Here is a 24,154-nt window from a genome sequence, read left to right on the forward strand (position 1 = left end):
GCAGAATTGCAGGAAACCGATTTCAGGAGGTAGACTGGAATTGCATTGAAAGCATAGGAAAAGAGGCAGAACGTCCACAATGATGCACTTGGCCAAAAAGGGCGTATGCGTTTTTTCCTGAATATATTCAGGAAAAAACGCATACGCACTTTTTGGCCAACCAAGCAAGCTTGCAAAGGAAATCTGCACTACAATGAAGTCTCACTTCCCCCCGGTCAAAAGGGCCATCTGAAAAAAGTGTAAAATCCAGAAAGGCAGGACAGGCCATGGAGAACTGGGAGCCTTGTTATGCTGATGGGCGGGATGTAAATTGCCAACAGACACTTGGGAGAAGTGTATGGTGTTTCCTGAAACATCTAAAAAACAAAGCAACAGAGCCTAGGGCACTTCCACTTACGGTTCTATAGCTTAGGGAAATTAAAATCAAAAAGACACAGCCACCCCAAAGTTTGGGACGGCTCTGTTTACAAGAACCTCGTTTACACTACAAGTTCAACATCGCAGAAAGTGAAAAATGGATAAAGAAGTTGTGGTATTCACTTACAAAGCAATATCACTCAGCAATGAAATCTATGTCATCAGGCCCTTAGCAGCACAATGAGTGGATTCAGGTATGATGATTCTAACTGAAATAAGTCACACAGAAAAAGAAACATCATAAGATATCAGTAATACACGGAATGTAAACTTGGCTACACAGGAACTGAATTACAGAACAGAACAAGGTCTCAAATTTAGAAAACCAACTTATGCTTGCTTAAGGGGAAAGGTGAGTTGGGGTGCTGCATAAAACCAGAGATTGAAATGAGCACAGATAAAGTTCCTTAAGCCAAATATGGAATAGACAAGAGCTACTCCTTGCTCAACGAAATGGACTCAACACCGCATATTAAACGCCTAAGAATGTACCTGACTAGTAAGTATCTTAAAACCTATGGATTGCTATGTCTCCGAAAGAGAATCAAGCATGTGTACAGGGGCATAAACGCAGCAGTGATAGGATTGGAGAGGTTCGGTGAGCAAATTAAGACCCTTTGAAGTCATATTGCATGGTACCCATTACACGGGTCTTAACTCTCCAGGTTTAAGGTATTCTTCCTTCAGCTAAAACATGCATGTGGAACCCAAGTATGATCAACCATGTGAACGGGAGACGTGTTCAAATATGTCTCAGTTTTCCTCCCCTGGTACTCGGGTTCAACATTCCAGACGCTTTACTAACACTCTCCCCACTTGGAGAGTCAGCGCCTTTAACCTCCTGTTTGGCACAGTTTGCAATTTCTGCGGAAGATGAACAGGAATAGCGAGAACCAATGAGAGACTAGCTGGAGGTGTCTGGACGGGCAAATTTAACTCTCATTTCCCACCAGGAAGAGGAAATAACCAAAGGCTCAGCGTGCCGTGCCGGAACCAGATTAGGGCCTGAAGCCATCCTGCGGTGTTGCGGCCAGGTCACAAGAAAGCAAGTTGAAGAAAGGAGCTCAGGGGCACTGTAATTCACAAACCTGCAGAGTTATAAATGACAGCTATCGTCCAAAAATAGACTGAAGTAAGGCTGCCAAGAGGACTTGAAAGCGGGGCAGAATTGCAGGAAACCGATTTCAGGAGGTAGACTGGAATTGCATTGAAAGCATAGGAAAAGAGGCAGAACGTCCACAATGATGCACTTGGCCAAAAAGGGCGTATGCGTTTTTTCCTGAATATATTCAGGAAAAAACGCATACGCCCTTTTTGGCCAACCAAGCAAGCTTGCAAAGGAAATCTGCACTACAATGAAGTCTCACTTCCCCCCGGTCAAAAGGGCCATCTGAAAAAAGTGTAAAATCCAGAAAGGCAGGACAGGCCATGGAGAACTGGGAGCCTTGTTATGCTGATGGGCGGGATGTAAATTGCCAACAACCACTCGGGAGAAGTGTATGGTGTTTCCTGAAACATCTAAAAAACAAAGCAACAGAACCTAGGGCACTTCCACTTATGGTCCTATAGCTTAGGGAAATTAAAATCAAAAAGACACAGCCACCCCAAAGTTTGGGACGCCTCTGTTTACAAGAACCTCGTTTACAGTACAAGTTCAACATCGCAGAAAGTGAAAAATGGATAAAGAAGTTGTGGTATTTACTTACAAAGCAATATCACTCAGCAATGAAATCTGTGTCATCAGGCCCTTAGCAGCACAATGAGTGGATTCAGGTATGATGATTCTAACTGAAATAAGTCACACAGAAAAAGAAACATCATAAGATATCAGTAATACACGGAATGTAAACTTGGCTACACAGGAACTGAATTACAGAACAGAACAGGGTCTCAAATTTAGAAAACCAACTGATGCTTGCTTAAGGGTAAAGGTGAGTTGGGGTGCTGCATAAAACCAGAGATTGAAATGAGCACAGATAAAGTTCCTTAAGCCAAATATGGAATAGACAAGAGCTACTCCTTGCTCAACGAAATGGACTCAACACCCCATATTAAACGCCTAAGAATGTACCTGACTAGTAAGTATCTTAAAACCTATGGATTGCTATGTCTCCAAAAGAGAATCAAGCATGTGTACAGGGGCATAAACGCAGCAGTGATAGGATTGGAGAGGTTCGGTGAGCAAATAAAGACCCTTTGAAGTCATATTGCATGGTACCCATTACACGGGTCTTAACTCTCCAGGTTTAAGGTATTCTTCCTTCAGCTAAAACATGCATGTGGAACCCAAGTATGATCAACCATGTGAACGGGAGACGTGTTCAAATATGTCTCAGTTTTCCTCCCCTGGTACTCGGGTGCAACATTCCAGACGCTTTACTAACACTCTCCCCACTTGGAGAGTCAGCGCCTTTAACCTCCTGTTTGGCCCAGTTTGCAATTTCTGCGGAAGATGAACAGGAATAGCGAGAACCAATGAGAGACTAGCTGGAGGTGTCTGGACGGGCAAATTTAACTCTCATTTCCCACCAGGAAGAGGAAATAACCAAAGGCTCAGCGTGCCGTGCCGGAAACAGATTAGGGCCTGAAGCCATCCTGCGGTGTTGCGGCCAGGTCACAAGAAAGCGAGTTGAAGAAAGGAGCTCAGGGGCACTGTAATTCACAAACCTGCAGAGTTATAAATGACAGCTATCGTCCAAAAATAGACTGAAGTAAGGCTGCCAAGAGGACTTGAAAGCGGGGCAGAATTGCAGGAAACCGATTTCAGGAGGTAGACTGGAATTGCATTGAAAGCATAGGAAAAGAGGCAGAACGTCCACAATGATGCACTTGGCCAAAAAGGGCGTATGCGTTTTTTCCTGAATATATTCAGGAAAAAACGCATACGCCCTTTTTGGCCAACCAAGCAAGCTTGCAAAGGAAATCTGCACTACAATGAAGTCTCACTTCCCCCCGGTCAAAAGGGCCATCTGAAAAAAGTGTAAAATCCAGAAAGGCAGGACAGGCCATGGAGAACTGGGAGCCTTGTTATGCTGATGGGCGGGATGTAAATTGCCAACAACCACTCGGGAGAAGTGTATGGTGTTTCCTGAAACATCTAAAAAACAAAGCAACAGAACCTAGGGCACTTCCACTTATGGTCCTATAGCTTAGGGAAATTAAAATCAAAAAGACACAGCCACCCCAAAGTTTGGGACGCCTCTGTTTACAAGAAGCTCGTTTACAGTACAAGTTCAACATCGCAGAAAGTGAAAAATGGATAAAGAAGTTGTGGTATTTACTTACAAAGCAATATCACTCAGCAATGAAATCTGTGTCATCAGGCCCTTAGCAGCATCATGAGTGGATTCAGGTATGATGATTCTAACTGAAATAAGTCACACAGAAAAAGAAACATCATAACATATCAGTAATACACGGAATGTAAACTTGGCTACACAGGAACTGAATTACAGAACAGAACAGGGTCTCAAATTTAGAAAACCAACTGATGCTTGCTTAAGGGTAAAGGTGAGTTGGGGTGCTGCATAAAGCAGAGATTGAAATGAGCACAGATAAAGTTCCTTAAGCCAAATATGGAATAGACAAGAGCTACTCCTTGCTCAAAGAAATGGACTCAACACCCCATATTAAACGCCTAAGAATGTACCTGACTAGTAAGTATCTTAAAACCTATGGATTGCTATGTCTCCAAAAGAGAATCAAGCATGTGTACAGGGGCATAAACGCAGCAGTGATAGGATTGGAGAGGTTCGGTGAGCAAATAAAGACCCTTTGAAGTCATATTGCATGGTACCCATTACACGGGTCTTAACTCTCCAGGTTTAAGGTATTCTTCCTTCAGCTAAAACATGCATGTGGAACCCAAGTATGATCAACCATGTGAACGGGAGACGTGTTCAAATATGTCTCAGTTTTCCTCCCCTGGTACTCGGTTGCAACATTCCAGACGCTTTACTAACACTCTCCCCACTTGGAGAGTCAGCGCCTTTAACCTCCTGTTTGGCCCAGTTTGCAATTTCTGCGGAAGATGAACAGGAATAGCGAGAACCAATGAGAGACTAGCTGGAGGTGTCTGGACGGGCAAATTTAACTCTCATTTCCCACCAGGAAGAGGAAATAACCAAAGGCTCAGCGTGCCGTGCCGGAACCAGATTAGGGCCTGAAGCCATCCTGCGGTGTTGCGGCCAGGTCACAAGAAAGCGAGTTGAAGAAAGGAGCTCAGGGGCACTGTAATTCACAAACCTGCCGAGTTATAAATGACAGCTATCGTCCAAAAATAGACTGAAGTAAGGCTGCCAAGAGGACTTGAAAGCGGGGCAGAATTGCAGGAAACCGATTTCAGGAGGTAGACTGGAATTGCATTGAAAGCATAGGAAAAGAGGCAGAACGTCCACAATGATGCACTTGGCCAAAAAGGGCGTATGCGTTTTTTCCTGAATATATTCAGGAAAAAACGCATACGCCCTTTTTGGCCAACCAAGCAAGCTTGCAAAGGAAATCTGCACTACAATGAAGTCTCACTTCCCCCCGGTCAAAAGGGCCATCTGAAAAAAGTGTAAAATCCAGAAAGGCAGGACAGGCCATGGAGAACTGGGAGCCTTGTTATGCTGATGGGCGGGATGTAAATTGCCAACAACCACTCGGGAGAAGTGTATGGTGTTTCCTGAAACATCTAAAAAACAAAGCAACAGAACCTAGGGCACTTCCACTTATGGTCCTATAGCTTAGGGAAATTAAAATCAAAAAGACACAGCCACCCCAAAGGTTGGGACGCCTCTGTTTACAAGAAGCTCGTTTACAGTACAAGTTCAACATCGCAGAAAGTGAAAAATGGATAAAGAAGTTGTGGTATTTACTTACAAAGCAATATCACTCAGCAATGAAATCTGTGTCATCAGGCCCTTAGCAGCATCATGAGTGGATTCAGGTATGATGATTCTAACTGAAATAAGTCACACAGAAAAAGAAACATCATAACATATCAGTAATACACGGAATGTAAACTTGGCTACACAGGAACTGAATTACAGAACAGAACAGGGTCTCAAATTTAGAAAACCAACTGATGCTTGCTTAAGGGTAAAGGTGAGTTGAGGTGCTGCATAAAGCAGAGATTGAAATGAGCACAGATAAAGTTCCTTAAGCCAAATATGGAATAGACAAGAGCTACTCCTTGCTCAACGAAATGGACTCAACACCCCATATTAAACGCCTAAGAATGTACCTGACTAGTAATTATCTTAAAACCTATGGATTGCTATGTCTCCAAAAGAGAATCAAGCATGTGTACAGGGGCATAAACGCAGCAGTGATAGGATTGGAGAGGTTCGGTGAGCAAATTAAGACCCTTTGAAGTCATATTGCATGGTACCCATTACACGGGTCTTAACTCTCCAGGTTTAAGGTATTCTTCCTTCAGCTAAAACATGCATGTGGAACCCAAGTATGATCAACCATGTGAACGGGAGACGTGTTCAAATATGTCTCAGTTTTCCTCCCCTGGTACTCGGGTGCAACATTCCAGACGCTTTACTAACACTCTCCCCACTTGGAGAGTCAGCGCCTTTAACCTCCTGTTTGGCCCAGTTTGCAATTTCTGCGGAAGATGAACAGGAATAGCGAGAACCAATGAGAGACTAGCTGGAGGTGTCTGGACGGGCAAATTTAACTCTCATTTCCCACCAGGAAGAGGAAATAACCAAAGGCTCAGCGTGCCGTGCCGGAACCAGATTAGGGCCTGAAGCCATCCTGCGGTGTTGCGGCCAGGTCACAAGAAAGCGAGTTGAAGAAAGGAGCTCAGGGGCACTGTAATTCACAAACCTGCAGAGTTATAAATGACAGCTATCGTCCAAAAATAGACTGAAGTAAGGCTGCCAAGAGGACTTGAAAGCGGGGCAGAATTGCAGGAAACCGATTTCAGGAGGTAGACTGGAATTGCATTGAAAGCATAGGAAAAGAGGCAGAACGTCCACAATGATGCACTTGGCCAAAAAGGGCGTATGCGTTTTTTCCTGAATATATTCAGGAAAAAACGCATACGCCCTTTTTGGCCAACCAAGCAAACTTGCAAAGGAAATCTGCACTACAATGAAGTCTCACTTCCCCCCGGTCAAAAGGGCCATCTGAAAAAAGTGTAAAATCCAGAAAGGCAGGACAGGCCATGGAGAACTGGGAGCCTTGTTATGCTGATGGGCGGGATGTAAATTGCCAACAGACACTCGGGAGAAGTGTATGGTGTTTCCAGAAACATCTAAAAAACAAAGCAACAGTGCCTAGGGCACTTCCACTTATGGTCCTATAGCTTAGGGAAATTAAAATCAAAAAGACACAGCCACCCCAAAGTTTGGGACGCCTCTGTTTACAAGAACCTCGTTTACAGTACAAGTTCAATATCACAGAAAGTGAAAAATGGATAAAGAACTTGTGGTACTTACGTACAATGCAGTATCACTCAGCAATGAAATCTATGTCATCAGGCCCATAGCAGCATCATGAGTGGATTCAGGTACGATGATTCTAACTGAAATAAGTCACACAGAAAAAGAAACATCATAAGATATCACTAATACACGGAATGTAAACTTGGCTACACAGGAACTGAATTACAGAACAGAACAGGTTCTCAAATTTAGAAAACCAACTTATGCTTGCTTAAGGGGAAAGGTGAGTTGGGGTGCTGCATAAAACCAGAGATTGAAATGAGCACAGATAAAGTTCCTTAAGCCAAATATGGAATAGACAAGAGCTACTCCTTGCTCAACGAAATGGACTCAACACCGCATATTAAACGCCTAAGAATGTACCTGACTAGTAAGTATCTTAAAACCTATGGATTGCTATGTCTCCGAAAGAGAATCAAGCATGTGTACAGGGGCATAAACGCAGCAGTGATAGGATTGGAGAGGTTCGGTGAGCAAATGAAGACCCTTTAAAGTCATATTGCATGGTACCCATTCCACGGGTTTCAACTACCCAGGTTTTAGGTATTCTTCCTTCAGCTAAAACATGCATGTGGAACCCAGAGTATGATCAACCATGTGATCGGGAGACGTGTTCAAATATGTCTCAGTTTTCGTACCCTGGTACTCGGGTGCAACATTCCAGATGCTTTACTAACACTCTCCCGACTTGGAGAGTCAGTCCCTTTAACCTCCTGTTTGGCCCAGTTTGCAATTTCTGTGGAAGATGAACAGGAATAGCGAGAACCAATGAGAGACTAGCTGGAGGTGTCTGGATGGGCAAATTTAACTCTCATTTCCCACCAGGAAGAGGAATTAACCAAAGGCTCAGCGTGCCATGCCAGAACCAGATTAGGGCCTGAAGCCATCCTGCGGTGTTGCGGCCAGGTCACAAGAAAGCGAGTTGAAGAAAGGAGCTCAGGGGCACTGTAATTCACAAACCTGCAGAGTTATAAATGACAGCTATCGTCCAAAAATAGACTGAAGTAAGGCTGCCAAGAGGACTTGAAAGCGGGGCAGAATTGCAGGAAACCGATTTCAGGAGGTAGACTGGAATTGCATTGAAAGCATAGGAAAAGAGGCAGAACGTCCACAATGATGCACTTGGCCAAAAAGGGCGTATGCGTTTTTTCCTGAATATATTCAGGAAAAAACGCATACGCCCTTTTTGGCCAACCAAGCAAGCTTGCAAAGGAAATCTGCACTACAATGAAGTCTCACTTCCCCCCGGTCAAAAGGGCCATCTGAAAAAAGTGTAAAATCCAGAAAGGCAGGACAGGCCATGGAGAACTGGGAGCCTTGTTATGCTGATGGGCGGGATGTAAATTGCCAACAGACACTTGGGAGAAGTGTATGGTGTTTCCTGAAACATCTAAAAAACAAAGCAACAGAGCCTAGGGCACTTCCACTTACGGTTCTATAGCTTAGGGAAATTAAAATCAAAAAGACACAGCCACCCCAAAGTTTGGGACGGCTCTGTTTACAAGAACCTCGTTTACACTACAAGTTCAACATCGCAGAAAGTGAAAAATGGATAAAGAAGTTGTGGTATTCACTTACAAAGCAATATCACTCAGCAATGAAATCTATGTCATCAGGCCCTTAGCAGCACAATGAGTGGATTCAGGTATGATGATTCTAACTGAAATAAGTCACACAGAAAAAGAAACATCATAAGATATCAGTAATACACGGAATGTAAACTTGGCTACACAGGAACTGAATTACAGAACAGAACAAGGTCTCAAATTTAGAAAACCAACTTATGCTTGCTTAAGGGGAAAGGTGAGTTGGGGTGCTGCATAAAACCAGAGATTGAAATGAGCACAGATAAAGTTCCTTAAGCCAAATATGGAATAGACAAGAGCTACTCCTTGCTCAACGAAATGGACTCAACACCGCATATTAAACGCCTAAGAATGTACCTGACTAGTAAGTATCTTAAAACCTATGGATTGCTATGTCTCCGAAAGAGAATCAAGCATGTGTACAGGGGCATAAACGCAGCAGTGATAGGATTGGAGAGGTTCGGTGAGCAAATTAAGACCCTTTGAAGTCATATTGCATGGTACCCATTACACGGGTCTTAACTCTCCAGGTTTAAGGTATTCTTCCTTCAGCTAAAACATGCATGTGGAACCCAAGTATGATCAACCATGTGAACGGGAGACGTGTTCAAATATGTCTCAGTTTTCCTCCCCTGGTACTCGGGTTCAACATTCCAGACGCTTTACTAACACTCTCCCCACTTGGAGAGTCAGCGCCTTTAACCTCCTGTTTGGCACAGTTTGCAATTTCTGCGGAAGATGAACAGGAATAGCGAGAACCAATGAGAGACTAGCTGGAGGTGTCTGGACGGGCAAATTTAACTCTCATTTCCCACCAGGAAGAGGAAATAACCAAAGGCTCAGCGTGCCGTGCCGGAACCAGATTAGGGCCTGAAGCCATCCTGCGGTGTTGCGGCCAGGTCACAAGAAAGCAAGTTGAAGAAAGGAGCTCAGGGGCACTGTAATTCACAAACCTGCAGAGTTATAAATGACAGCTATCGTCCAAAAATAGACTGAAGTAAGGCTGCCAAGAGGACTTGAAAGCGGGGCAGAATTGCAGGAAACCGATTTCAGGAGGTAGACTGGAATTGCATTGAAAGCATAGGAAAAGAGGCAGAACGTCCACAATGATGCACTTGGCCAAAAAGGGCGTATGCGTTTTTTCCTGAATATATTCAGGAAAAAACGCATACGCCCTTTTTGGCCAACCAAGCAAGCTTGCAAAGGAAATCTGCACTACAATGAAGTCTCACTTCCCCCCGGTCAAAAGGGCCATCTGAAAAAAGTGTAAAATCCAGAAAGGCAGGACAGGCCATGGAGAACTGGGAGCCTTGTTATGCTGATGGGCGGGATGTAAATTGCCAACAACCACTCGGGAGAAGTGTATGGTGTTTCCTGAAACATCTAAAAAACAAAGCAACAGAACCTAGGGCACTTCCACTTATGGTCCTATAGCTTAGGGAAATTAAAATCAAAAAGACACAGCCACCCCAAAGTTTGGGACGCCTCTGTTTACAAGAACCTCGTTTACAGTACAAGTTCAACATCGCAGAAAGTGAAAAATGGATAAAGAAGTTGTGGTATTTACTTACAAAGCAATATCACTCAGCAATGAAATCTGTGTCATCAGGCGCTTAGCAGCATCATGAGTGGATTCAGGTATGATGATTCTAACTGAAATAAGTCACACAGAAAAAGAAACATCATAACATATCAGTAATACACGGAATGTAAACTTGGCTACACAGGAACTGAATTACAGAACAGAACAGGGTCTCAAATTTAGAAAACCAACTGATGCTTGCTTAAGGGTAAAGGTGAGTTGGGGTGCTGCATAAAGCAGAGATTGAAATGAGCACAGATAAAGTTCCTTAAGCCAAATATGGAATAGACAAGAGCTACTCCTTGCTCAAAGAAATGGACTCAACACCCCATATTAAACGCCTAAGAATGTACCTGACTAGTAAGTATCTTAAAACCTATGGATTGCTATGTCTCCAAAAGAGAATCAAGCATGTGTACAGGGGCATAAACGCAGCAGTGATAGGATTGGAGAGGTTCGGTGAGCAAATAAAGACCCTTTGAAGTCATATTGCATGGTACCCATTACACGGGTCTTAACTCTCCAGGTTTAAGGTATTCTTCCTTCAGCTAAAACATGCATGTGGAACCCAAGTATGATCAACCATGTGAACGGGAGACGTGTTCAAATATGTCTCAGTTTTCCTCCCCTGGTACTCGGTTGCAACATTCCAGACGCTTTACTAACACTCTCCCCACTTGGAGAGTCAGCGCCTTTAACCTCCTGTTTGGCCCAGTTTGCAATTTCTGCGGAAGATGAACAGGAATAGCGAGAACCAATGAGAGACTAGCTGGAGGTGTCTGGACGGGCAAATTTAACTCTCATTTCCCACCAGGAAGAGGAAATAACCAAAGGCTCAGCGTGCCGTGCCGGAACCAGATTAGGGCCTGAAGCCATCCTGCGGTGTTGCGGCCAGGTCACAAGAAAGCGAGTTGAAGAAAGGAGCTCAGGGGCACTGTAATTCACAAACCTGCCGAGTTATAAATGACAGCTATCGTCCAAAAATAGACTGAAGTAAGGCTGCCAAGAGGACTTGAAAGCGGGGCAGAATTGCAGGAAACCGATTTCAGGAGGTAGACTGGAATTGCATTGAAAGCATAGGAAAAGAGGCAGAACGTCCACAATGATGCACTTGGCCAAAAAGGGCGTATGCGTTTTTTCCTGAATATATTCAGGAAAAAACGCATACGCCCTTTTTGGCCAACCAAGCAAGCTTGCAAAGGAAATCTGCACTACAATGAAGTCTCACTTCCCCCCGGTCAAAAGGGCCATCTGAAAAAAGTGTAAAATCCAGAAAGGCAGGACAGGCCATGGAGAACTGGGAGCCTTGTTATGCTGATGGGCGGGATGTAAATTGCCAACAACCACTCGGGAGAAGTGTATGGTGTTTCCTGAAACATCTAAAAAACAAAGCAACAGAACCTAGGGCACTTCCACTTATGGTCCTATAGCTTAGGGAAATTAAAATCAAAAAGACACAGCCACCCCAAAGGTTGGGACGCCTCTGTTTACAAGAAGCTCGTTTACAGTACAAGTTCAACATCGCAGAAAGTGAAAAATGGATAAAGAAGTTGTGGTATTTACTTACAAAGCAATATCACTCAGCAATGAAATCTGTGTCATCAGGCCCTTAGCAGCATCATGAGTGGATTCAGGTATGATGATTCTAACTGAAATAAGTCACACAGAAAAAGAAACATCATAACATATCAGTAATACACGGAATGTAAAATTGGCTACACAGGAACTGAATTACAGAACAGAACAGGGTCTCAAATTTAGAAAACCAACTGATGCTTGCTTAAGGGTAAAGGTGAGTTGGGGTGCTGCATAAAGCAGAGATTGAAATGAGCACAGATAAAGTTCCTTAAGCCAAATATGGAATAGACAAGAGCTACTCCTTGCTCAACGAAATGGACTCAACACCCCATATTAAACGCCTAAGAATGTACCTGACTAGTAATTATCTTAAAACCTATGGATTGCTATGTCTCCAAAAGAGAATCAAGCATGTGTACAGGGGCATAAACGCAGCAGTGATAGGATTGGAGAGGTTCGGTGAGCAAATTAAGACCCTTTGAAGTCATATTGCATGGTACCCATTACACGGGTTTCAACTACCCAGGTTTTAGGTATTCTTCCTTCAGCTAAAACATGCATGTGGAACCCAGAGTATGATCAACCATGTGATCGGGAGACGTGTTCAAATATGTCTCAGTTTTCGTACCCTGGTACTCGGGTGCAACATTCCAGATGCTTTACTAACACTCTCCCGACTTGGAGAGTCAGTCCCTTTAACCTCCTGTTTGGCCCAGTTTGCAATTTCTGTGGAAGATGAACAGGAATAGCGAGAACCAATGAGAGACTAGCTGGAGGTGTCTGGATGGGCAAATTTAACTCTCATTTCCCACCAGGAAGAGGAATTAACCAAAGGCTCAGCGTGCCATGCCAGAACCAGATTAGGGCCTGAAGCCATCCTGCGGTGTTGCGGCCAGGTCACAAGAAAGCGAGTTGAAGAAAGGAGCTCAGGGGCACTGTAATTCACAAACCTGCAGAGTTATAAATGACAGCTATCGTCCAAAAATAGACTGAAGTAAGGCTGCCAAGAGGACTTGAAAGCGGGGCAGAATTGCAGGAAACCGATTTCAGGAGGTAGACTGGAATTGCATTGAAAGCATAGGAAAAGAGGCAGAACGTCCACAATGATGCACTTGGCCAAAAAGGGCGTATGCGTTTTTTCCTGAATATATTCAGGAAAAAACGCATACGCACTTTTTGGCCAACCAAGCAAGCTTGCAAAGGAAATCTGCACTACAATGAAGTCTCACTTCCCCCCGGTCAAAAGGGCCATCTGAAAAAAGTGTAAAATCCAGAAAGGCAGGACAGGCCATGGAGAACTGGGAGCCTTGTTATGCTGATGGGCGGGATGTAAATTGCCAACAGACACTTGGGAGAAGTGTATGGTGTTTCCTGAAACATCTAAAAAACAAAGCAACAGAGCCTAGGGCACTTCCACTTATGGTTCTATAGCTTAGGGAAATTAAAATCAAAAAGACACAGCCACCCCAAAGTTTGGGACGGCTCTGTTTACAAGAACCTCGTTTACACTACAAGTTCAACATCGCAGAAAGTGAAAAATGGATAAAGAAGTTGTGGTATTCACTTACAAAGCAATATCACTCAGCAATGAAATCTATGTCATCAGGCCCTTAGCAGCACAATGAGTGGATTCAGGTATGATGATTCTAACTGAAATAAGTCACACAGAAAAAGAAACATCATAAGATATCAGTAATACACGGAATGGAAACTTGGCTACACAGGAACTGAATTACAGAACAGAACAGGGTCTCAAATTTAGAAAACCAACTTATGCTTGCTTAAGGGTAAAGGTGAGTTGGGGTGCTGCATAAAACCAGAGATTGAAATGAGCACAGATAAAGTTCCTTAAGCCAAATATGGAATAGACAAGAGCTACTCCTTGCTCAACGAAATGGACTCAACACCCCATATTAAACGCCTAAGAATGTACCTGACTAGTAAGTATCTTAAAACCTATGGATTGCTATGTCTCCGAAAGAGAATCAAGCATGTGTACAGGGGCATAAACGCAGCAGTGATAGGATTGGAGAGGTTCGGTGAGCAAATTAAGACCCTTTGAAGTCATATTGCATGGTACCCATTACACGGGTCTTAACTCTCCAGGTTTAAGGTATTCTTCCTTCAGCTAAAACATGCATGTGGAACCCAAGTATGATCAACCATGTGAACGGGAGACGTGTTCAAATATGTCTCAGTTTTCCTCCCCTGGTACTCGGGTGCAACATTCCAGACGCTTTACTAACACTCTCCCCACTTGGAGAGTCAGCGCCTTTAACCTCCTGTTTGGCCCAGTTTGCAATTTCTGCGGAAGATGAACAGGAATAGCGAGAACCAATGAGAGACTAGCTGGAGGTGTCTGGACGGGCAAATTTAACTCTCATTTCCCACCAGGAAGAGGAAATAACCAAAGGCTCAGCGTGCCGTGCCGGAACCAGATTAGGGCCTGAAGCCATCCTGCGGTGTTGCGGCCAGGTCACAAGAAAGCGAGTTGAAGAAAGGAGCTCAGGGGCACTGTAATTCACAAACCTGCAGAGTTATAAATGACAGCTATCGTCCAAAAATACACTGAAGTAAGGCTGCCAAGAGGACTTGAAAGCGGGGCAGAATTGCAGGAAACCGATTTCAGGAGGTAGACTGGAATTGCATTGAAAGCATAGGAAAAGAGGCAGAACGTCCACAATGATGCACTTGGCCAAAAAGGGCGTATGCGTTTTTTCCTGAATATATTCAGGAAAAAACGCATACGCCCTTTTTGGCCAACCAAGCAAGCTTGCAAAGGAAATCTGCACTACAATGAAGTCTCACTTCCCCCCGGTCAAAAGGGCCATCTGAAAAAAGTGTAAAATCCAGAAAGGCAGGACAGGCCATGGAGAACTGGGAGCCTTGTTATGCTGATGGGCGGGATGTAAATTGCCAACAACCACTCGGGAGAAGTGTATGGTGTTTCCTGAAACATCTAAAAAACAAAGCAACAGAACCTAGGGCACTTCCACTTATGGTCCTATAGCTTAGGGAAATTAAAATCAAAAAGACACAGCCACCCCAAAGTTTGGGACGCCTCTGTTTACAAGAAGCTCGTTTACAGTACAAGTTCAACATCGCAGAAAGTGAAAAATGGATAAAGAAGTTGTGGTATTTACTTACAAAGCAATATCACTCAGCAATGAAATCTGTGTCATCAGGCCCTTAGCAGCACAATGAGTGGATTCAGGTATGATGATTCTAACTGAAATAAGTCACACAGAAAAAGAAACATCATAACATATCAGTAATACACGGAATGTAAACTTGGCTACACAGGAACTGAATTACAGAACAGAACAGGGTCTCAAATTTAGAAAACCAACTGATGCTTGCTTAAGGGTAAAGGTGAGTAGGGGTGCTGCATAAAGCAGAGAGTGAAATGAGCACAGATAAAGTTCCTTAAGCCAAATATGGAATAGACAAGAGCTACTCCTTGCTCAACGAAATGGACTCAACACCCCATATTAAACGCCTAAGAATGTACCTGACTAGTAATTATCTTAAAACCTATGGATTGCTATGTCTCCAAAAGAGAATCAAGCATGTGTACAGGGGCATAAACGCAGCAGTGATAGGATTGGAGAGGTTCGGTGAGCAAATTAAGACCCTTTGAAGTCATATTGCATGGTACCCATTACACGGGTCTTAACTCTCCAGGTTTAAGGTATTCTTCCTTCAGCTAAAACATGCATGTGGAACCCAAGTATGATCAACCATGTGAACGGTAGACGTGTTCAAATATGTCTCAGTTTTCCTCCCCTGGTACTCGGGTGCAACATTCCAGACGCTTTACTAACACTCTCCCCACTTGGAGAGTCAGCGCCTTTAACCTCCTGTTTGGCCCAGTATGCAATTTCTGCGGAAGATGAACAGGAATAGCGAGAACCAATGAGAGACTAGCTGGAGGTGTCTGGACGGGCAAATTTAACTCTCATTTCCCACCAGGAAGAGGAAATAACCAAAGGCTCAGCGTGCCGTGCCGGAACCAGATTAGGGCCTGAAGCCATCCTGCGGTGTTGCGGCCAGGTCACAAGAAAGCGAGTTGAAGAAAGGAGCTCAGGGGCACTGTAATTCACAAACCTGCAGAGTTATAAATGACAGCTATCGTCCAAAAATAGACTGAAGTAAGGCTGCCAAGAGGACTTGAAAGCGGGGCAGAATTGCAGGAAACCGATTTCAGGAGGTAGACTGGAATTGCATTGAAAGCATAGGAAAAGAGGCAGAACGTCCACAATGATGCACTTGGCCAAAAAGGGCGTATGCGTTTTTTCCTGAATATATTCAGGAAAAAACGCATACGCCCTTTTTGGCCAACCAAGCAAACTTGCAAAGGAAATCTGCACTACAATGAAGTCTCACTTCCCCCCAGTCAAAAGGGCCATCTGAAAAAAGTGTAAAATCCAGAAAGGCAGGACAGGCCATGGAGAACTGGGAGCCTTGTTATGCTGATGGGCGGGATGTAAATTGCCAACAGACACTCGGGAGAAGTGTATGGTGTTTCCAGAAACATCTAAAAAACAAAGCAACAGTGCCTAGGGCACTTCCACTTATGGTCCTATAGCTTAGGGAAATTAAAATCAAAAAGACACAGCCACCCCAAAGTTTGGGACGCCTCTGTTTACAAGAACCTCGTTTACAGTACAAGTTCAATATCACAGAAAGTGAAAAATGGATAAAGAACTTGTGGTACTTACGTACAATGCAGTATCACTCAGCAATGAAATCTATGTCATCAGGCCCATAGCAGCATCATGAGTGGATTCAGGTACGATGATTCTAACTGAAATAAGTCACACAGAAAAAGAAACATCATAAGATATCACTAATACACGGAATGTAAACTTGGCTACACAGGAACTGAATTACAGAACAGAACAGGTTCTCAAATTTAGAAAACCAACTTATGCTTGCTTAAGGGGAAAGGTGAGTTGGGGTGCTGCATAAAACCAGAGATTGAAATGAGCACAGATAAAGTTCCTTAAGCCAAATATGGAATAGACAAGAGCTACTCCTTGCTCAACGAAATGGACTCAACACCGCATATTAAACGCCTAAGAATGTACCTGACTAGTAAGTATCTTAAAACCTATGGATTGCTATGTCTCCGAAAGAGAATCAAGCATGTGTACAGGGGCATAAACGCAGCAGTGATAGGATTGGAGAGGTTCGGTGAGCAAATGAAGACCCTTTAAAGTCATATTGCATGGTACCCATTCCACGGGTTTCAACTACCCAGGTTTTAGGTATTCTTCCTTCAGCTAAAACATGCATGTGGAACCCAGAGTATGATCAACCATGTGATCGGGAGACGTGTTCAAATATGTCTCAGTTTTCGTACCCTGGTACTCGGGTGCAACATTCCAGATGCTTTACTAACACTCTCCCGACTTGGAGAGTCAGTCCCTTTAACCTCCTGTTTGGCCCAGTTTGCAATTTCTGTGGAAGATGAACAGGAATAGCGAGAACCAATGAGAGACTAGCTGGAGGTGTCTGGATGGGCAAATTTAACTCTCATTTCCCACCAGGAAGAGGAATTAACCAAAGGCTCAGCGTGCCATGCCAGAACCAGATTAGGGCCTGAAGCCATCCTGCGGTGTTGCGGCCAGGTCACAAGAAAGCGAGTTGAAGAAAGGAGCTCAGGGGCACTGTAATTCACAAACCTGCAGAGTTATAAATGACAGCTATCGTCCAAAAATAGACTGAAGTAAGGCTGCCAAGAGGACTTGAAAGCGGGGCAGAATTGCAGGAACCCGATTTCAGGAGGTAGACTGGAATTGCATTGAAAGCATAGGAAAAGAGGCAGAACGTCCACAATGATGCACTTGGCCAAAAAGGGCGTATGCGTTTTTTCCTGAATATATTCAGGAAAAAACGCATACGCCCTTTTTGGCCAACCAAGCAAGCTTGCAAAGGAAATCTGCACTACAATGAAGTCTCACTTCCCCCCGGTCAAAAGGGCCATCTGAAAAAAGTGTAAAATCCAGAAAGGCAGGACAGGCCATGGAGAACTGGGAGCCTTGTTATGCTGATGGGCGGTATGTAAATTGCCAACAGACACTTGGGAGAAGTGTATGGTGTTTCCTGAAACATCTAAAAAACAAAGCAACAGAGCCTAGGGCACTTCCACTTATGGTTCTATAGCTTAGGGAAATTAAAATCAAAAAGACACAGCCACCCCAAAGTTTGGGACAGCTCTGTTTACAAGAACCTCGTTTACACTACAAGTTCAACATCGCAGAAAGTGAAAAATGGATAAAGAAGTTGTGGTATTCACTTACAAAGCAATATCACTCAGCAATGAAATCTATGTCATCAGGCCCTTAGCAGCACAATGAGTGGATTCAGGTATGATCATTCTAACTGAAATAAGTCACACAGAAAAAGAAACATCATAAGATATCAGTAATACACGGAATGTAAACTTGGCTACACAGGAACTGAATTACAGAACAGAACAAGGTCTCAAATTTAGAAAACCAACTGATGCTTGCTTAAGGGTAAAGGTGAGTTGGGGTGCTGCATAAAAGCAGAGATTGAAATGAGCACAGATAAAGTTCCTTAAGCCAAATATGGAATAGACAAGAGCTACTCCTTGCTCAACGAAATGGACTCAACACCCCATATTAAACGCCTAAGAATGTACCTGACTAGTAATTATCTTAAAACCTATGGATTGCTATGTCTCCAAAAGAGAATCAAGCATGTGTACAGGGGCATAAACGCAGCAGTGATAGGATTGGAGAGGTTCGGTGAGCAAATTAAGACCCTTTGAAGTCATATTGCATGGTACCCATTACACGGGTCTTAACTCTCCAGGTTTAAGGTATTCTTCCTTCAGCTAAAACATGCATGTGGAACCCAAGTATGATCAACCATGTGAACGGGAGACGTGTTCAAATATGTCTCAGTTTTCCTCCCCTGGTACTCGGGTGCAACATTCCAGACGCTTTACTAACACTCTCCCCACTTGGAGAGTCAGCGCCTTTAACCTCCTGTTTGGCCCAGTTTGCAATTTCTGCGGAAGATGAACAGGAATAGCGAGAACCAATGAGAGACTAGCTGGAGGTGTCTGGACGGGCAAATTTAACTCTCATTTCCCACCAGGAAGAGGAAATAACCAAAGGCTCAGCGTGCCGTGCCGGAACCAGATTAGGGCCTGAAGCCATCCTGCGGTGTTGCGGCCAGGTCACAAGAAAGCGAGTTGAAGAAAGGAGCTCAGGGGCACTGTAATTCACAAACCTGCAGAGTTATAAATGACAGCTATCGTCCAAAAATAGACTGAAGTAAGGCTGCCAAGAGGACTTGAAAGCGGGGCAGAATTGCAGGAAACCGATTTCAGGAGGTAGACTGGAATTGCATTGAAAGCATAGGAAAAGAGGCAGAACGTCCACAATGATGCACTTGGCCAAAAAGGGCGTATGCGTTTTTTCCTGAATATATTCAGGAAAAAACGCTTATGCCCTTTTTGGCCAACCAAGCAAACTTGCAAAGGAAATCTGCCCTACAATGAAGTCTCACTTCCCCCCAGTCAAAAGGGCCATCTGAAAAAAGTGTAAAATCCAGAAAGGCAGGACAGGCCATGGAGAACTGGGAGCCTTGTTATGCTGATGGGCGGGATGTAAATTGCCAACAGACACTCGGGAGAAGTGTATGGTGTTTCCAGAAACATCTAAAAAACAAAGCAACAGTGCCTAGGGCACTTCCACTTATGGTCCTATAGCTTAGGGAAATTAAAATCAAAAAGACACAGCCACCCCAAAGTTTGGGACGCCTCTGTTTACAAGAACCTCGTTTACAGTACAAGTTCAATATCACAGAAAGTGAAAAATGGATAAAGAACTTGTGGTACTTACGTACAATGCAGTATCACTCAGCAATGAAATCTATGTCATCAGGCCCATAGCAGCATCATGAGTGGATTCAGGTACGATGATTCTAACTGAAATAAGTCACACAGAAAAAGAAACATCATAAGATATCACTAATACACGGAATGTAAACTTGGCTACACAGGAACTGAATTACAGAACAGAACAGGTTCTCAAATTTAGAAAACCAACTTATGCTTGCTTAAGGGGAAAGGTGAGTTGGGGTGCTGCATAAAACCAGAGATTGAAATGAGCACAGATAAAGTTCCTTAAGCCAAATATGGAATAGACAAGAGCTACTCCTTGCTCAACGAAATGGACTCAACACCGCATATTAAATGCCTAAGAATGTACCTGACTAGTAAGTATCTTAAAACCTATGGATTGCTATGTCTCCGAAAGAGAATCAAGCATGTGTACAGGGGCATAAACGCAGCAGTGATAGGATTGGAGAGGTTCGGTGAGCAAATGAAGACCCTTTAAAGTCATATTGCATGGTACCCATTCCACGGGTTTCAACTACCCAGGTTTTAGGTATTCTTCCTTCAGCTAAAACATGCATGTGGAACCCAGAGTATGATCAACCATGTGATCGGGAGACGTGTTCAAATATGTCTCAGATTTCGTACCCTGGTACTCGGGTGCAACATTCCAGACGCTTTACTAACACTCTCCCCACTTGGAGAGTCAGTCCCTTTAACCTCCTGTTTGGCCCAGTTTGCAATTTCTGTGGAAGATGAACAGGAATAGCGAGAACCAATGAGAGGCTAGCTGGAGGTGTCTGGACGGGCAAATTTAACTCTCATTTCCCACCAGGAAGAGGAAATTACCAAAGGCTCAGCGTGCTGTACCGGAACCAGATTAGGGCCTGAAGCCATCCTGCGGTGTTGCGGCCAGCTCAAAAGAAAGCGAGTTGAAGAAAGGAGCTCAGGGGCACTGTAATTCACAAACCTGCAGAGTTATAAATGACAGCTATCGTCCAAAAATAGACTGAAGTAAGGCTGCCAAGAGGACTTGAAAGCGGGGCAGAATTGCAGGAAACCGATTTCAGGAGGTAGACTGGAATTGCATTGAAAGCATAGGAAAAGAGGCAGAACGTCCACAATGATGCACTTGGCCAAAAAGGGCGTATGCGTTTATTCCTGAATATATTCAGGAAAAAACGCATACACCCTTTTTGGCCAACCAAGCAAGCTTGCAAAGGAAATCTGCACTACAATGAAGTCTCACTTCCCCCCGGTCAAAAGGGCCATCTGAAAAAAGTGTAAAATCCAGAAAGGCAGGACAGGCCATGGAGAACTGGGAGCCTTGTTATGCTGATGGGCGGGATGTAAATTGCCAACAGACACTTGGGAGAAGTGTATGGTGTTTCCTGAAACATCTAAAAAACAAAGCAACAGAGCCTAGGGCACTTCCACTTACGGTTCTATAGCTTAGGGAAATTAAAATCAAAAAGACACAGCCTCCCCAAAGTTTGGGACGGCTCTGTTTACAAGAACCTCGTTTACACTACAAGTTCAACATCGCAGAAAGTGAAAAATGGATAAAGAAGTTGTGGTATTCACTTACAAAGCAATATCACTCAGCAATGAAATCTATGTCATCAGGCCCTTAGCAGCACAATGAGTGGATTCAGGTATGATGATTCTAACTGAAATAAGTCACACAGAAAAAGAAACATCATAAGATATCAGTAATACACGGAATGTAAACTTGGCTACACAGGAACTGAATTACAGAACAGAACAAGGTCTCAAATTTAGAAAACCAACATATGCTTGCTTAAGGGGAAAGGTGAGTTGGCGTGCTGTATAAAACCAGAGATTGAAATGAGCACAGATAAAGTTCCTTAAGCCAAATATGGAATAGACAAGAGCTACTCCTTGCTCAACGAAATGGACTCAACACCGCATATTAAACGCCTAAGAATGTACCTGACTAGTAAGTATCTTAAAACCTATGGATTGCTATGTCTCCGAAAGAGAATCAAGCATGTGTACAGGGGCATAAACGCAGCAGTGATAGGATTGGAGAGGTTCGGTGAGCAAATTAAGACCCTTTGAAGTCATATTGCATGGTACCCATTACACGGGTCTTAACTCTCCAGGTTTAAGGTATTCTTCCTTCAGCTAAAACATGCATGTGGAACCCAAGTATGATCAACCATGTGAACGGGAGACGTGTTCAAATATGTCTCAGTTTTCCTCCCCTGGTACTCGGGTTCAACATTCCAGACGCTTTACTAACACTCTCCCCACTTGGAGAGTCAGCGCCTTTAACCTCCTGTTTGGCACAGTTTGCAATTTCTGCGGAAGATGAACAGGAATAGCGAGAACCAATGAGAGACTAGCTGGAGGTGTCTGGACGGGCAAATTTAACTCTCATTTCCCACCAGGAAGAGGAAATAACCAAAGGCTCAGCGTGCCGTGCCGGAACCAGATTAGGGCCTGAAGCCATCCTGCGGTGTTGCGGCCAGCTCACAAGAAAGCAAGTTGAAGAAAGGAGCTCAGGGGCACTGTAATTCACAAACCTGCAGAGTTATAAATGACAGCTATCGTCCAAAAATAGACTGAAGTAAGGCTGCCAAGAGGACTTGAAAGCGGGGCAGAATTGCAGGAAACCGATTTCAGGAGGTAGACTGGAATTGCATTGAAAGCATAGGAAAAGAGGCAGAACGTCCACAATGATGCACTTGGCCAAAAAGGGCGTATGCGTTTTTTCCTGAATATATTCAGGAAAAAACGCATACGCCCTTTTTGGCCAACCAAGCAAGCTTGCAAAGGAAATCTGCACTACAATGAAGTCTCACTTCCCCCCGGTCAAAAGGGCCATCTGAAAAAAGTGTAAAATCCAGAAAGGCAGGACAGGCCATGGAGAACTGGGAGCCTTGTTATGCTGATGGGCGGGATGTAAATTGCCAACAACCACTCGGGAGAAGTGTATGGTGTTTCCTGAAACATCTAAAAAACAAAGCAACAGAACCTAGGGCACTTCCACTTATGGTCCTATAGCTTAGGGAAATTAAAATCAAAAAGACACAGCCACCCCAAAGTTTGGGACGCCTCTGTTTACAAGAACCTCGTTTACAGTACAAGTTCAACATCGCAGAAAGTGAAAAATGGATAAAGAAGTTGTGGTATTTACTTACAAAGCAATATCACTCAGCAATGAAATCTGTGTCATCAGGCCCTTAGCAGCATCATGAGTGGATTCAGGTATGATGATTCTAACTGAAATAAGTCACACAGAAAAAGAAACATCATAACATATCAGTAATACACGGAATGTAAACTTGGCTACACAGGAACTGAATTACAGAACAGAACAGGGTCTCAAATTTAGAAAACCAACTGATGCTTGCTTAAGGGTAAAGGTGAGTTGGGGTGCTGCATAAAGCAGAGATTGAAATGAGCACAGATAAAGTTCCTTAAGCCAAATATGGAATAGACAAGAGCTACTCCTTGCTCAACGAAATGGACTCAACACCCCATATTAAACGCCTAAGAATGTACCTGACTAGTAATTATCTTAAAACCTATGGATTGCTTTGTCTCCAAAAGAGAATCAAGCATGTGTACAGGGGCATAAACGCAGCAGTGATAGGATTGGAGAGGTTCGGTGAGCAAATTAAGACCCTTTGAAGTCATATTGCATGGTACCCATTACACGGGTCTTAACTCTCCAGGTTTAAGGTATTCTTCCTTCAGCTAAAACATGCATGTGGAACCCAAGTATGATCAACCATGTGAACGGGAGACGTGTTCAAATATGTCTCAGTTTTCCTCCCCTGGTACTCGGGTGCAACATTCCAGACGCTTTACTAACACTCTCCCCACTTGGAGAGTCAGCGCCTTTAACCTCCTGTTTGGCACAGTTTGCAATTTCTGCGGAAGATGAACAGGAATAGCGAGAACCAATGAGAGACTAGCTGGAGGTGTCTGGACGGGCAAATTTAACTCTCATTTCCCACCAGGAAGAGGAAATAACCAAAGGCTCAGCGTGCCGTGCCGGAACCAGATTAGGGCCTGAAGCCATCCTGCGGTGTTGCGGCCAGGTCACAAGAAAGCGAGTTGAAGAAAGGAGCTCAGGGGCACTGTAATTCACAAACCTGCAGAGTTATAAATGACAGCTATCGTCCAAAAATAGACTGAAGTAAGGCTGCCAAGAGGACTTGAAAGCGGGGCAGAATTGCAGGAAACCGATTTCAGGAGGTAGACTGGAATTGCATTGAAAGCATAGGAAAAGAGGCAGAACGTCCACAATGATGCACTTGGCCAAAAAGGGCGTATGCGTTTTTTCCTGAATATATTCAGGAAAAAACGCATACGCCCTTTTTGGCCAACCAAGCAAACTTGCAAAGGAAATCTGCCCTACAATGAAGTCTCACTTCCCCCCAGTCAAAAGGGCCATCTGAAAAAAGTGTAAAATCCAGAAAGGCAGGACAGGCCATGGAGAACTGGGAGCCTTGTTATGCTGATGGGCGGGATGTAAATTGCCAACAGACACTCGGGAGAAGTGTATGGTGTTTCCAGAAACATCTAAAAAACAAAGCAACAGTGCCTAGGGCACTTCCACTTATGGTCCTATAGCTTAGGGAAATTAAAATCAAAAAGACACAGCCACCCCAAAGTTTGGGACGCCTCTGTTTACAAG

Source organism: Stenella coeruleoalba (assembly GCF_951394435.1).
Source record: "Stenella coeruleoalba genome assembly, contig: scaffold_149, whole genome shotgun sequence".
Lineage (NCBI taxonomy): Eukaryota > Metazoa > Chordata > Mammalia > Artiodactyla > Delphinidae > Stenella > Stenella coeruleoalba.